The sequence below is a fragment of the Dipodomys spectabilis genome, unplaced genomic scaffold, assembly GCF_019054845.1.
Source record: "Dipodomys spectabilis isolate Male_0828 unplaced genomic scaffold, ASM1905484v1 ptg000331l, whole genome shotgun sequence".
Classification (NCBI taxonomy): domain Eukaryota; kingdom Metazoa; phylum Chordata; class Mammalia; order Rodentia; family Heteromyidae; genus Dipodomys; species Dipodomys spectabilis.
In genome coordinates, this window is record NW_024871008.1 from 309,682 (window position 1) to 321,716 (window position 12,035).

The window sequence follows — 12,035 nt, forward strand, 5'->3', positions numbered from 1 at the left end:
CAGTGGTTGTGTGTGTGACACAGGTGTGCTGTGCTGTTGCTCTGGGATGGGAAGATGGCAGTGGTTGTGTGTGTGACACAGGTGTGCTGTTGCTCTGGGGTGGGAAGATGGCAGTGGTTGTGTGTGTGACACAGGTGTGCTGTGCTGTTGCTCTGGGGTGGGAAGATGGCAGTGGTTGTGTGTGACACAGGTGTGCTGTGTGCTCTTGCTCTGGGGTGGGAAGATGGCAGTGGTTGTGTGTGTGACACAGGTGTGCTGTGCTGTTCCTCTGGGGTGGGAAGTTGGCTGTGGTTGTGTGTGTGACACAGGTGTGCTGTGCTGTTGCTCTGGGGTGGAAAGATGGCAGTGGTTGTGTGTGACACCGGTGTGCTGTTGCTCTGGGGTGGGAAGATGGCAGTGGTTGTGTGTGACACAGGTGTGCTGTGTGCTCGCTCTGGGGTGGGAAGATGGCAGTGGTTTTGTGTAACACAAGTGTGCTGTGCTGTTGCTCTGGGGTGGGAAGATGGCAGTGGTTGTGTGTGTGACACAGGTGTGCTGTGCTGTTGCTCTGGGGTGGGAAGATGGCAGTGGTTGTGTGTGTGACACAGGTGTGCTGTGCTGTTGCTCTGGGGAGGGGAAGATGGCAGTGGTTGTGTGTGTGACACAGGTGTGCTGCGCTGTTGCTCTGGGGTGGGAAGATGGCAGTGGTTGTGTGACACAGGTGTGCTGTTGCTCTGGGGTGGGAAGATGGCAGTGGTTGTGTGTGTGACACAGGTGTGCTGTTGCTCTGGGGTGGGAAGATGGCAGTGGTTGTGTGTGACACAGGTGTGCTGTGCTTTTGCTCTGGGGTGGGAAGATGGCAGTGGTTGTGTGTGTAACACAGGTGTGCTGTGCTGTTGCTCTGGGGTGGGAAGATGGCAGTGGTTGTGTGTGTGACACAGGTGTGCTGCGCTGTTGCTCTGGGGTGGGAAGATGGCAGTGGTTGTGTGTGTGACACAGGTGTGCTGTGTCATTGCTCTGGGGTGGGAAGATGGCAGTGGTTGTGTGTGTGACACAGGTGTGCTGTGCTGTTGCTCTGGGGTGGGAAGATGGCAGTGGTTGTGTGTGTGACACAGGTGTGCTGTGCTCTTGCTCTGGGGTGGGAAGATGGCAGTGGTTGTGTGTCTGACACAGGTGTGCTGTTGCTCTGGGGTGGGAAGATGGCAGTGGTTGTGTGTGTGACACAGGTGTGCTGTGCTGTTGCTCTGGGGTGGGAAGATGGCAGTGGTTGTGTGTGACACAGGTGTGCTGTGTGCTCTTGCTCTGGGGTGGGAAGATGGCAGTGGTTGTGTGTGTGACACAGGTGTGCTGTGCTGTTCCTCTGGGGTGGGAAGATGGCTGTGGTTGTGTGTGTGACACAGGTGTGCTGTGCTCTTGCTCTGGGGTGGAAAGATGGCAGTGGTTGTGTGTGACACCGGTGTGCTGTTGCTCTGGGGTGGGAAGATGGCAGTGGTTGTGTGTGACACAGGTGTGCTGTGTGCTCGCTCTGGGGTGGGAAGATGGCAGTGGTTTTGTGTAACACAAGTGTGCTGTGCTGTTGCTCTGGGGTGGGAAGATGGCAGTGGTTGTGTGTGTGACACAGGTGTGCTGTGCTGTTGCTCTGGGGTGGGAAGATGGCAGTGGTTGTGTGTGTGACACAGGTGTGCTGTGCTGTTGCTCTGGGGAGGGGAAGATGGCAGTGGTTGTGTGTGTGACACAGGTGTGCTGCGCTGTTGCTCTGGGGTGGGAAGATGGCAGTGGTTGTGTGACACAGGTGTGCTGTTGCTCTGGGGTGGGAAGATGGCAGTGGTTGTGTGTGTGACACAGGTGTGCTGTTGCTCTGGGGTGGGAAGATGGCAGTGGTTGTGTGTGACACAGGTGTGCTGTGCTTTTGCTCTGGGGTGGGAAGATGGCAGTGGTTGTGTGTGTAACACAGGTGTGCTGTGCTGTTGCTCTGGGGTGGGAAGATGGCAGTGGTTGTGTGTGTGACACAGGTGTGCTGCGCTGTTGCTCTGGGGTGGGAAGATGGCAGTGGTTGTGTGTGTGACACAGGTGTGCTGTGTCATTGCTCTGGGGTGGGAAGATGGCAGTGGTTGTGTGTGACACAGGTGTGCTGTGTTGTTGCTCTGGGGTGGGAAGATGGCAGTGGTTGTGTGTGACACAGGTGTGCTGTGCTGTTGCTCTGGGGTGGGAAGATGGCAGTGGTTGTGTGTGTGACACAGGTGTGCTGTGTCCTCGCTCTGGGGTGGGAAGAATGCAGTGGTTGTGTGTGTGACACAGGTGTGCTGTGTCCTCGCTCTGGGGTGGGAAGATGGCAGTGGTTGTGTGTGACACAGGTGTGCTGTTGCTCTGGGGTGGGAAGATGGCTGTGGTTGTGTGTAACACAAGTGTGCTGTGCTGTTGCTCTGGGGTGGGAAGATGGCAGTGGTTGTGTGTAACACAGGTGTGCTGTGCTGTCGCTCTGGGGTGGGAAGATGGCAGTGGTTGTGTGTGACACAGGTGTGCTGTTGCTCTGGGGTGGGAAGATGGCAGTGGTTGTGTGTGTGACACAGGTGTGCTGTTGCTCTGGGGTGGGAAGATGGCAGTGGTTGTGTGTGTGACACAGGTGTGCTGTGCTGTTGCTCTGGGGTGGGAAGATGGCAGTGGTTGTGTGTGTGACACAGGTGTGCTGTGCTGTTGCTCTGGGGTGGGAAGATGGCAGTGGTTGTGTGTGACACAGGTGTGCTGCGCTGTTGCTCTGGGGTGGGAAGATGGCAGTGGTTGTGTGTGTGACACAGGTGTGCTGTGCTGTTGCTCTGGGGTGGGAAGATGGCAGTGGTTGTGTGTGTGACACAGGTGTGTTGTGCTGTTGCTCTGGGGTGGGAAGATGGCAGTGGTTGTGTGTGTGACACAGGTGTGCTGTGCTGTTGCTCTGGGGTGGGAAGATGGCAGTGGTTGTGTGTGTGACACAGGTGTGCTGTTGCTCTGGGGTGGGAAGATGGCAGTGGTTGTGTGTGTAACACAGGTGTGCTGTCGCTCTGCGGTGGGAAGATGCCAGTGGTTGTGTGTGTGACACAGGTGTGCTGTGTGCCCTCACTCTGGTACAGTTTTGTCCAGAGTCATCACAGAGTCTGGGGCTTATCAGTAAAGTGGCAAGGAGTCACTCACTGGGTCTGAAAAGGGACCAGGTTAGGCAGCAACCGACACAGAATGGAGCTTAGGTACAAATGTGGCTACCGAGGCCTGTTTTTGGCTGACACCCGGAACAACCCTGTCCTGTCCAGAGACGGGACCTGGGGAAACCGTGTGAGTTACACGGACAGGCCAGGTACAGCGCTCACACCTGTGACACTGAAAACAAAGTGAGCAATCAGTGAAACCAAACGCTTGTTACTTAGAAAAAAGTCAGTGAATTTATTGACCTGGAGCCAGAAATCACCACAGGGAGAAGAGCTGCGTCGCTGATCTCAAGGGCAAGAAAAGGCTGTCCAGAAACATTCTGACTTAACAGTCTAGATGCCAGGAACTAATCCCTTGAACAACCCAAACTACCAGACTCACGGGAAGAAAAAAGTAATGGACTGGCCTGTGTCTGTTAAAGAAGTTGAAAGAGTAATGCATAAGCTAACAAAGAAGAAAGCACCAGACCCAGACCAGTGGTGCGTTTTCACCTCCAGTGCTGAGACAAACTCAGAATCTTGTGTGTACGGGGCTGCTCTACCACCAAACTGTTCCACAGCCTTCTACTGGCAACTTCCACCAAATAGTTAAAGAAATTACTGTTTCCTCAGAAAATAGAGCAGTTCCTAACATTCAGTGATGCTGGTAATACCTTAATACCCATGCCAAATATATCACAAGACAAAAAACAAAACCCCTACAGACGGTGGTGGTGCTGTGGCTCAAGTGGTAGAGCGCTAGCCTTAAGCTGAAGAGCTGGGGGACAGCACCCAGGCCCAGAGTTCAAGACCCACAACTGACCAAAAAAAAAAAAAAACAAAAACAAAACAAAAAAAAACCCTACAGACCAACATCTCTCCTAAAAAATACAAAATATTAGCAAATCAAGTCTATAATCAACTGCGATTTATGTAATGACCTGTTCGGTACTTTGAAAAGCTGTTAATACAGTCTGTCCCATGGATGAGCTAAGAAACAAAAGCCACATTAACTTATCCATTCAGAAATAACTAAAACTCTCGAGAACTAGGGAAAAGTGCATTTGCTCAACTGGATAAGAATCATCAGCACTTACTGTGGCTCACACCTGTAATTCCAGCTACTCTAGAGGCTGGGTCTGAGGGCATTTCAGTCCTTAAGTGGAGGTGCCAGGGTAGAAAAGCTGTGCATGATGTAATCCTTACTACAGGACATTCTGGAAAGGACCAGACCACAGAGAGTAAAAAGATCAGAGACACAGATAAAACATTTTTCAGGTTGGTAAACTATTATATATGATATTATGTCTCAAAACCTGTAGAACTTGACAACAGGGTGGGCCTTGGCTGGGTGAGACTCAGTGGTGAGAGCCAGCCCAGCATGCTCGAGGCCCTGGCTTCCATTCCCAGCCTGCAGGGTGACCCCAATTTAACTACGTTTAGGGGTGGGGTCCCAGGAAGGAACACAGCACCTGACGACAGAGTGTAATTCTATTACAACTGCGCTAGATCACTGTGGAAACAAGTTCATCTGTGAGGCTAAGGCCGAGGTCTTGGGAGGAAGCCATGGGCTGTGTGGAGAGATGGTTTCTTCAGAGCCACGTGGGTCAGTGCTGACACCTTGCGTCCCCCGCCCCCCACGCCGGCACTGAACAATTAAGGAGATGCACAGCACATGGGCTTCTCACTGTAGGAGGCTCACAGGGGAGACTCCCCGAGTTCAACCCCAGTGGGTACCCTATAAAGGAGGGGAGACCAGGGTGAGGGGCTGTGGCCTTGCACGCGCATGCACACACGCCTTTGCTTTATCTGCCAGGCAACTGTGCCAGAAATAACACCGCGGTGGTGGCAGCAGCGGCCCACCCACTCCTGGAGCTCCATTTCTGACCCAGTCTCCGCTAAAGGGAGCAAAGCTTCCTGGATTGTGGCTGATTCCAGGACCGAGGAAGAAAGTGTACAAAAGGAGCCGTTAGCATCCTGTGCTAGAAAGTGCTCAGAGAAACAGAAACCGGCAACAACAGCACTCCATGACGTGTGCATCAAAGGCAGAGATGGCTGACAGAGCTCCCAGAGCCAGAGGTGGAACAAGACGAAGTAGCAATGAAATATGTTGTAAACACCCAGCACAACGTAAATAATCAAACGGACGCGGGGGGGGGGGGGGCACTGTCCCGCCGGAGACGCCCGGATGCTTCTGTGGGCTGTCCCCCCCCACCTGTAGCGCCTGCCTGACACCCGGGCAGTCTCCAGCCGTGGGATACTTACCTTCCACTGCTCCGGATGAGGACCGCGCGCCCGCGCCGCCAGACCCCGCCACGGCCTCCTGCCTGGGAAGAACCACGCCGTCCTCTCGTGGCCTCCGGTGGTGTGTGTGGGCCACACTAGCTCCTCAGCCGGGCACAGTCCCCTTGGACCAGCGTCTCCACGTGCCTTCCTGAACTCCACTTACCTCCCAGAATCTTCCTCACACTAAAGACTTAGACGCCAGAATGGGGCAGGGCAAGCATTCAGTCCACAGCAAGAACCTTTGCTGAAAGCGTCACCTGGAGAGCATGGCCTCTGGCCAGAGCCCGCTGACAGGATGTGGCTGTTGTCCATGAGGAAGGCCCTGGCCACGCTCCGGACATTTCCTGTAAGACACACTGCTGGCCTTCCCACAAGGCCCAAAGGACGCTCACTAGCTTGCGGGAATGAGGAAGAGGTAGTGGGAAAGGGCACTCAGGAGGCTGCTTCCAGCAGCTGAGGTCAACACTGCAGCTGCTGCGCAGCCGGAGCACACGGGCACTGCATCCCGGTGCCCAGCCAGGGTACACGGGCACTGCATCCCAGTGCCCAGCCCCAACACACGGGCACTGCATCCCGGTGCCCAGCCCCAACACACGGGCACTGCATCCCGGTGCCCAGCCCCAACACACGGGCACTGCATCCCGGTGCCCAGCCAGGGTACACGGGCACTGCATCCCGGTGCCCAGCCAGGGTACACGGGCACTGCATCCCGGTGCCCAGCCCCAACACACGGGCACTGCATCCCGGTGCCCAGCCCCAACACACGGGCACTGCATCCCGGTGCCCAGCCAGGGTACACGGGCACTGCATCCCGGTGCCCAGCCAGGGTACACGGGCACTGCATCCCGGTGCCCAGCCCCAACACACGGGCACTGAATCCCAGTGCCCAGCCCCAACACACGGGCACTGCATCCCGGTGCCCAGCCAGGGTACACGGGCACTGCATCCCGGTGCCCAGCCAGGGTACACGGGCACTGCATCCCGGTGCCCAGCCCCAACACATGGGCACTGCATCCCGGTGCCCAGCCCCAACACGGGCACTGCATCCCGGTGCCCAGCCCCAACACACGGGCACTGCATCCCGGTGCCCAGCCCCAATACACGGGCACTGCATCCCGGTGCCCAGCCATGGTACACGGGCACTGCATCCCGGTGCCCAGCCAGGGTACACGGGCACTGAATCCCAGTGCCCAGCCCCAATACACGGGCACTGCATCCCGGTGCCCAGCCCCAACACACGGGCACTGCATCCCGGTGCCCAGCCAGGGCACACGGGCACTGCATCCCGGTGCCCAGCCCCAACACACGGGCACTGCATCCCGGTGCCCAGCCCCAACACACGGGCACTGCATCCCGGTGCCCAGCCAGGGTACACGGGCACTGCATCCCGGTGCCCAGCCAGGGTACACGGGCACTGTATCCCGGTGCCTAGCCCCAACACACGGGCACTGCATCCCGGTGCCCGGCCCCAATACACGGGCACTGCATCCCGGTGCCCAGCCAGGGTACACGGGCACTGCATCCCGGTGCCCAGCCAGGGTACACGGGCACTGCATCCCGGTGCCCAGCCCCAACACACGGGCACTGAATCCCGGTGCCCAGCCCCAATACACGGGCACTGCATCCCGGTGCCCAGCCAGGGTACACGGGCACTGCATCCCGGTGCCCAGCCAGGGTACACGGGCACTGCATCCCAGTGCCCAGCCGGGGTACACAGGCACTGTATCCCAGTGCCCAGCCCCAACACACGGGCACTGCATCCCGGTGCACATCTGGAACACCTCTGCAATCTGAATGCAGTGGTCCTAGGCAGCACTCAATTCCCTTTGACCACGGACAGAGGCACAATGAGCCTCGAGTGTCCTAATGTTTGGAATATAGCTTTTATCTCCCTCATGTGGAGATCCACTCCACATCATCCCTAAGTGATCTGAACTGAGAGCGCCGCGTGCCGCTGACGCAGGGCTGACACAGTGGCCCCCGGAGACCTCATCCGAAGATAGCCAGTGTGGCTTCTCGCAGGCCTTAGACCCTGAGCGCCGCCCCCCCCCCCCCAGCTGCGGTTCCAACAGCCCTGCGGTTGGGTGCGCACGGCAGCCCCATGCCCCAGAGACGCAGGACGCTAGGGGTCAACTCGAGCAGGACCTCGGCGTCCAGCAACGACTTGAGGAATCATGAATGAGCGTGAAGTAGCAACGGTGGCGAGGCTGTGTGTCCCTGAAGCTATGTGCGTCAGTAGCTTTGTGGTGGGTCCTGGAGAAACCACAAACTGAAGCCTATTGCAGATGGCGTGTCATCCAGAGGTGAACGGCTCAGCCCAGCAAGCCACTGTGTCAGAGGTGGGAGGAGGCTGCAGGCAGCAGATCAAGGACCGGGAGGGCAGTAAGCCTTGCAGTGGGCAGAGCTGTGTGCAGTGTGCCTGCAGGCCCTTCTCTCTGGAAGGCAGAAGGCAAGAGGCACGGACCAGGTCAGAGGCAGGGACCGGCATGTCACGATTAGAACATTCACGCCAGGCGTGGGCTCCCCGGTGCCCGGTGGATGTAGAGTGCAGAGAATCTGTCCCGAGTGAACTACCAGCCTCGGTGGAGGCTCTTAGCACGCAGGTGGGCAGGATGACCTGTCCCTGGGCGTTTCCAGCCTCTTTCCCCAACGGGTCATGCTTAGCCAGGAGCTCAGAGGCAAGCGCCCGGCCGCAGGAATGGAAGCTAGGTATGACTTGACCTGGATGTCCTGCTCAGGCCACGCTGGCTGTGGCCAGTGCTGTGCACCTAGCCTCTGGCACAGAGAGGAAGGGGTGACGTTGTCCTAAGAAGAAATGTACCACCAGGTGCCAGTGGCTCACACTGTAACCCTGGATACCCGGAGGCCGAGATCTGAGGGTTGTGGTTCAAAGCCAGCCCAGGCAGGAAAGTCTGTGAGACTTATCTCCAATAAACCACCAGCAAACCGGACGTGGTCTGTGGCTCAAGTGGTAGAGCACTTGTTTTGAGCTGAAGCACGCAGGGACAGCGCCCAGCCCCTGAGTTTAAGCCCCACAACTGACTCCCCAAAAAGTGCTTTCCCCCCTCCATTCTGGAAGCAGTGGCACCTTGCCTCTCTGGCTGGGGAGGCAGCCAGGCTGCTGCCCAAACCATCACCCGTTCCTCACAGAAGCCCTACCCACACAGCAAGGCTGGCCAGGAGGTTCACCATCTTACCACGTTTCCACAGCATGGAGAAATGGTCTCTGAAGGCTCGGTTTTGCACCAGCTGTTAGCTGGCAGCCTGGTGGGGCTGGGAGGTCCTATGGCTGCAGAGAACTCTTGGAATCGGTATCCGACCTGTGACATCCCACAGCCAGGGTTCAGATTCGGGATCAAGCCACAGAAATGGCTCGGTGCTTTCCCAAGCACCACTGCCCTACTATCCCCTGGTGAAATGTTCCCTTCCTGGCCCTGCAAGTTTGGACTCCACTCGTCTCGAGGTTTTAGATTCCAAGGGACCAATTCATTCAGTTCCCCCAGGGCTTTTCTGTGATTAGGCCTGAAAGTCCTAAGTCCTTGGAGTCCCCTCTGTCTTGGGAAGACTCTGGCATGTTCTACCAAAGGCCACATCACGGGGAAGCTGAGACCTAGCGGCGGCTCTCACAGCAGGGGACAGACAGGGAGGCCCTGGCGCTGGCTGGGGAAAGGGGTTTTATTACAGGCTGGAAAGGACACAGTCAAAGGCCAGAGTTCCCCAAGGATGTCTGTGTACCCTCCCAAGTCCCACAGGAAGGGACAACAAAGAACCAGTGCCACACGGGCAAAGCTGAGAACATCAGTGGATCTTTGGGGCAAAGCCTTAGGACCCCACCAGGCAAAGAGCCCCAGTAGGCAGGGCTCCTACCAGGGCAGAGGGAGCAAGCTAGGCGGAAAGGACAGCTACGGATGGATGCCTGCTACGCCGGCCGGCGGCCGGAGGGAAGATGAGCAGGAGCGACATTCAAACTTGGGCTGACCGATTTTCTTCCTGTTTCCTCCCTCCATGCCCCTGCCAGCTAACAGCCAGTGTTGACCATGGCTAACGCTGCATCTTTGTGCTTCTACCATGTCCCTCTCAAACACGCTCAAGGAGTGCAAAGGGCTATGCAAATGATGTCTCCTCCAGACAGACAGCCTGTCTGACAGAGTTGTATATTAGGCAGAGGCATGGTTTTGCTTTTGCTGTTACTCGGAAATCAAATGCAATTTTCAGAAGTGTGTTGTGAATGCTGAGTCTTCAGAAGGGACAACTTGGGGCTATTCAGACTTGGTTAGGCTGAGATCTTTCCGTCTGTGGTCGAAGACTGACATGGTGGTTGTCACTCTGAAAGTCATGGCCAGATGTGGTAGCAGGCGGAGCAGGTGGCTGAGCTCCGCTTGTCTGCCTTCTGCCTTGGATCCTCCAAGCTGATGCTCACGAGGAAACTCCCTGGTCCAGAGCCCATGGAGACTGGAGTGTCCCAAACACTTCTCATATGCACTTGCTCTTCCTTTTTCTAATTTTAACTTTTGGGGGTGGTACTGAAGTTTGAACTCAGGGCCTTGCACTTCCTGGGCCAGTGCTCTACCCTTGAGCCATTCCCCTGGTTTTTTTTGCCTTAGTTATTTTTCATACAGGGTTTCTGTTTTGCCTAGGCCGACCCTGAACCTCCATCGTTGACACCTACATTCAGAGTAGCTAGCATTACTGTGCACAGCACCATGCTCAGACCAGTTTACTGGCTAAGGACTCTGTCAGTATCCCAGTGACAGCTCTCTGAAACAAATTTCCCTCTGCTGTGCCATCTCTTCATTTTTTTTGTCATAGTATTTACCTCTATCCAATAACTAGCATGTGTTCACTCGCTGGTCTCTGCCGAGTAGCAGATTCCATGAGGGAAAGGACCTGGCTTATCTTGCTTGCCGAGAGACCTCCCGGTAAGTCTCTGGCCACAGACAGAAGGAAATGACTGTCTGAATGAGCAAGACAACAGGAGAGACACCACAGTGTCATGTCACATGTATGAAACTGAGTGTCACATACAGTGTGGTTAAAATAATGTTGAAGATACAGGCAAGCTTTCCTATGTGGAAGCTAGGTCTACAGCTGTACACATTCACACACAGTCAGACTACAGGAGGGTACCCAAGAGCATAACTCCTTTGAACATTTAAAATACTATTTTCAAAATGAATTCCAGGAAATGGTAACCTGGGGGTGGGGGTGGTGATGTGCTTGTTTTTGCTTTTAGGGCTTTTTTTTTTTTTGTCTTTTTAGGGGGAGCACAGAAAGGTGGAGAGGGTGAATCAATGCAGGCACAGTATAAACTATGTGGAAAGTGAGCTGTGGGAAACTAGGGGACAGCAAAGGAAGGGGTGACATTGAAGAAGGAAAGAAAGAAAGGAAGGAAGGAAGGAAAAAAGAAAGACAGACACTCATTCCCTGACTTTGGTGACCCTGCTGTATAACACCTTAATAAAAACAATAATATTACATTTTTAAGGCACAATTTGATAAACATTCTTTTTTTTGGGGGGGGGGTCCGGTGGTGGGGCCTGAACTCTGGGCCTGGGCGCTGTCCCTCAGCTCTTCAGCTCAAGGCTAGCTCTCTACCACTTGAGCCACAGCGTCACTTCCAGCTTTTTTCTTTTTGCTTATGTGGTGCTGAGGAATTGAACTCAGGGCCTCAGGCATGCAAGGCAAGCGCTCTACCACTGAGCCACCTTCCCAGCCCTGATAAACATTCTATGAGCATGCAAACAACACAATTACAGAAAGCAGACAGGGGTCGGGAATGAGAACAGCAGCGGAGGGGAAATTTTTACAAGATGGTATTTGCTAGACTGAGGACAGAACCACAAACAGCAGAAAGTAGCCAATTTGACTTTGTGTCTCTAGTGGCACAGGGTGATGGTGGACAGAATTAAAACTAAAAAGCGACTGGGAAGGAGGCTCAGTGGTAGAGTGCTTGCTGTGTATGCATGAGGCCCTGGGTTCGATTCCTCAGCACCACATACACAGAAAAGCTGCAAGTGGTGCTATGGCTCAAGCGGTAGAGCGCTCTCGAGCTGAAGGAGCTGAGGGACAGCGCCCAGGCCCCGAGTTTAAGCCCCAGGACTGGCCAAAGAAAAAACAAAAACCTGAAGAGCCACCTCCCAATAGTCTTTCCAGGACCAGGTGCGGCCATGGGCCCCATACCTCGGGGGCCTGCTGGCTGGAATGGACCCAGGCAGCTCCAAGGCTGTTCCCTTTCTGGGCCAGCGGTGTCCCCAGTGTCCCCCCAGGGTCCCGCCAGCCGGGTGCAGAGGCCGATGGCCAATGATCCCAGAGCTCACCTGGCAGCTCACCTCCACCCACCCAGGCCCTGGCCTCCTGGAGGACCCATGCATCTGCAGGAGATGGACCAGCCAGGCGGGAGGCTGCTGGACACGGGGCGGGCAGGGCCAGGCTGAGGCCGAAGCAGGCTCTAGGCTGGGTGAGCTCTGTCACTCCACAGCTGAGCCAGGGCCACAGCCTGGCCGCCAAAGCTTCTCTGCATCCTCTATGCGCTCTCCAGGGACATCTGTGTGTCCTCTCTGTGCGGGGTCAGCCCTAGCCCGCCGTCCCTGTGCAGGTCAGCCCTAGCCCGCCGTC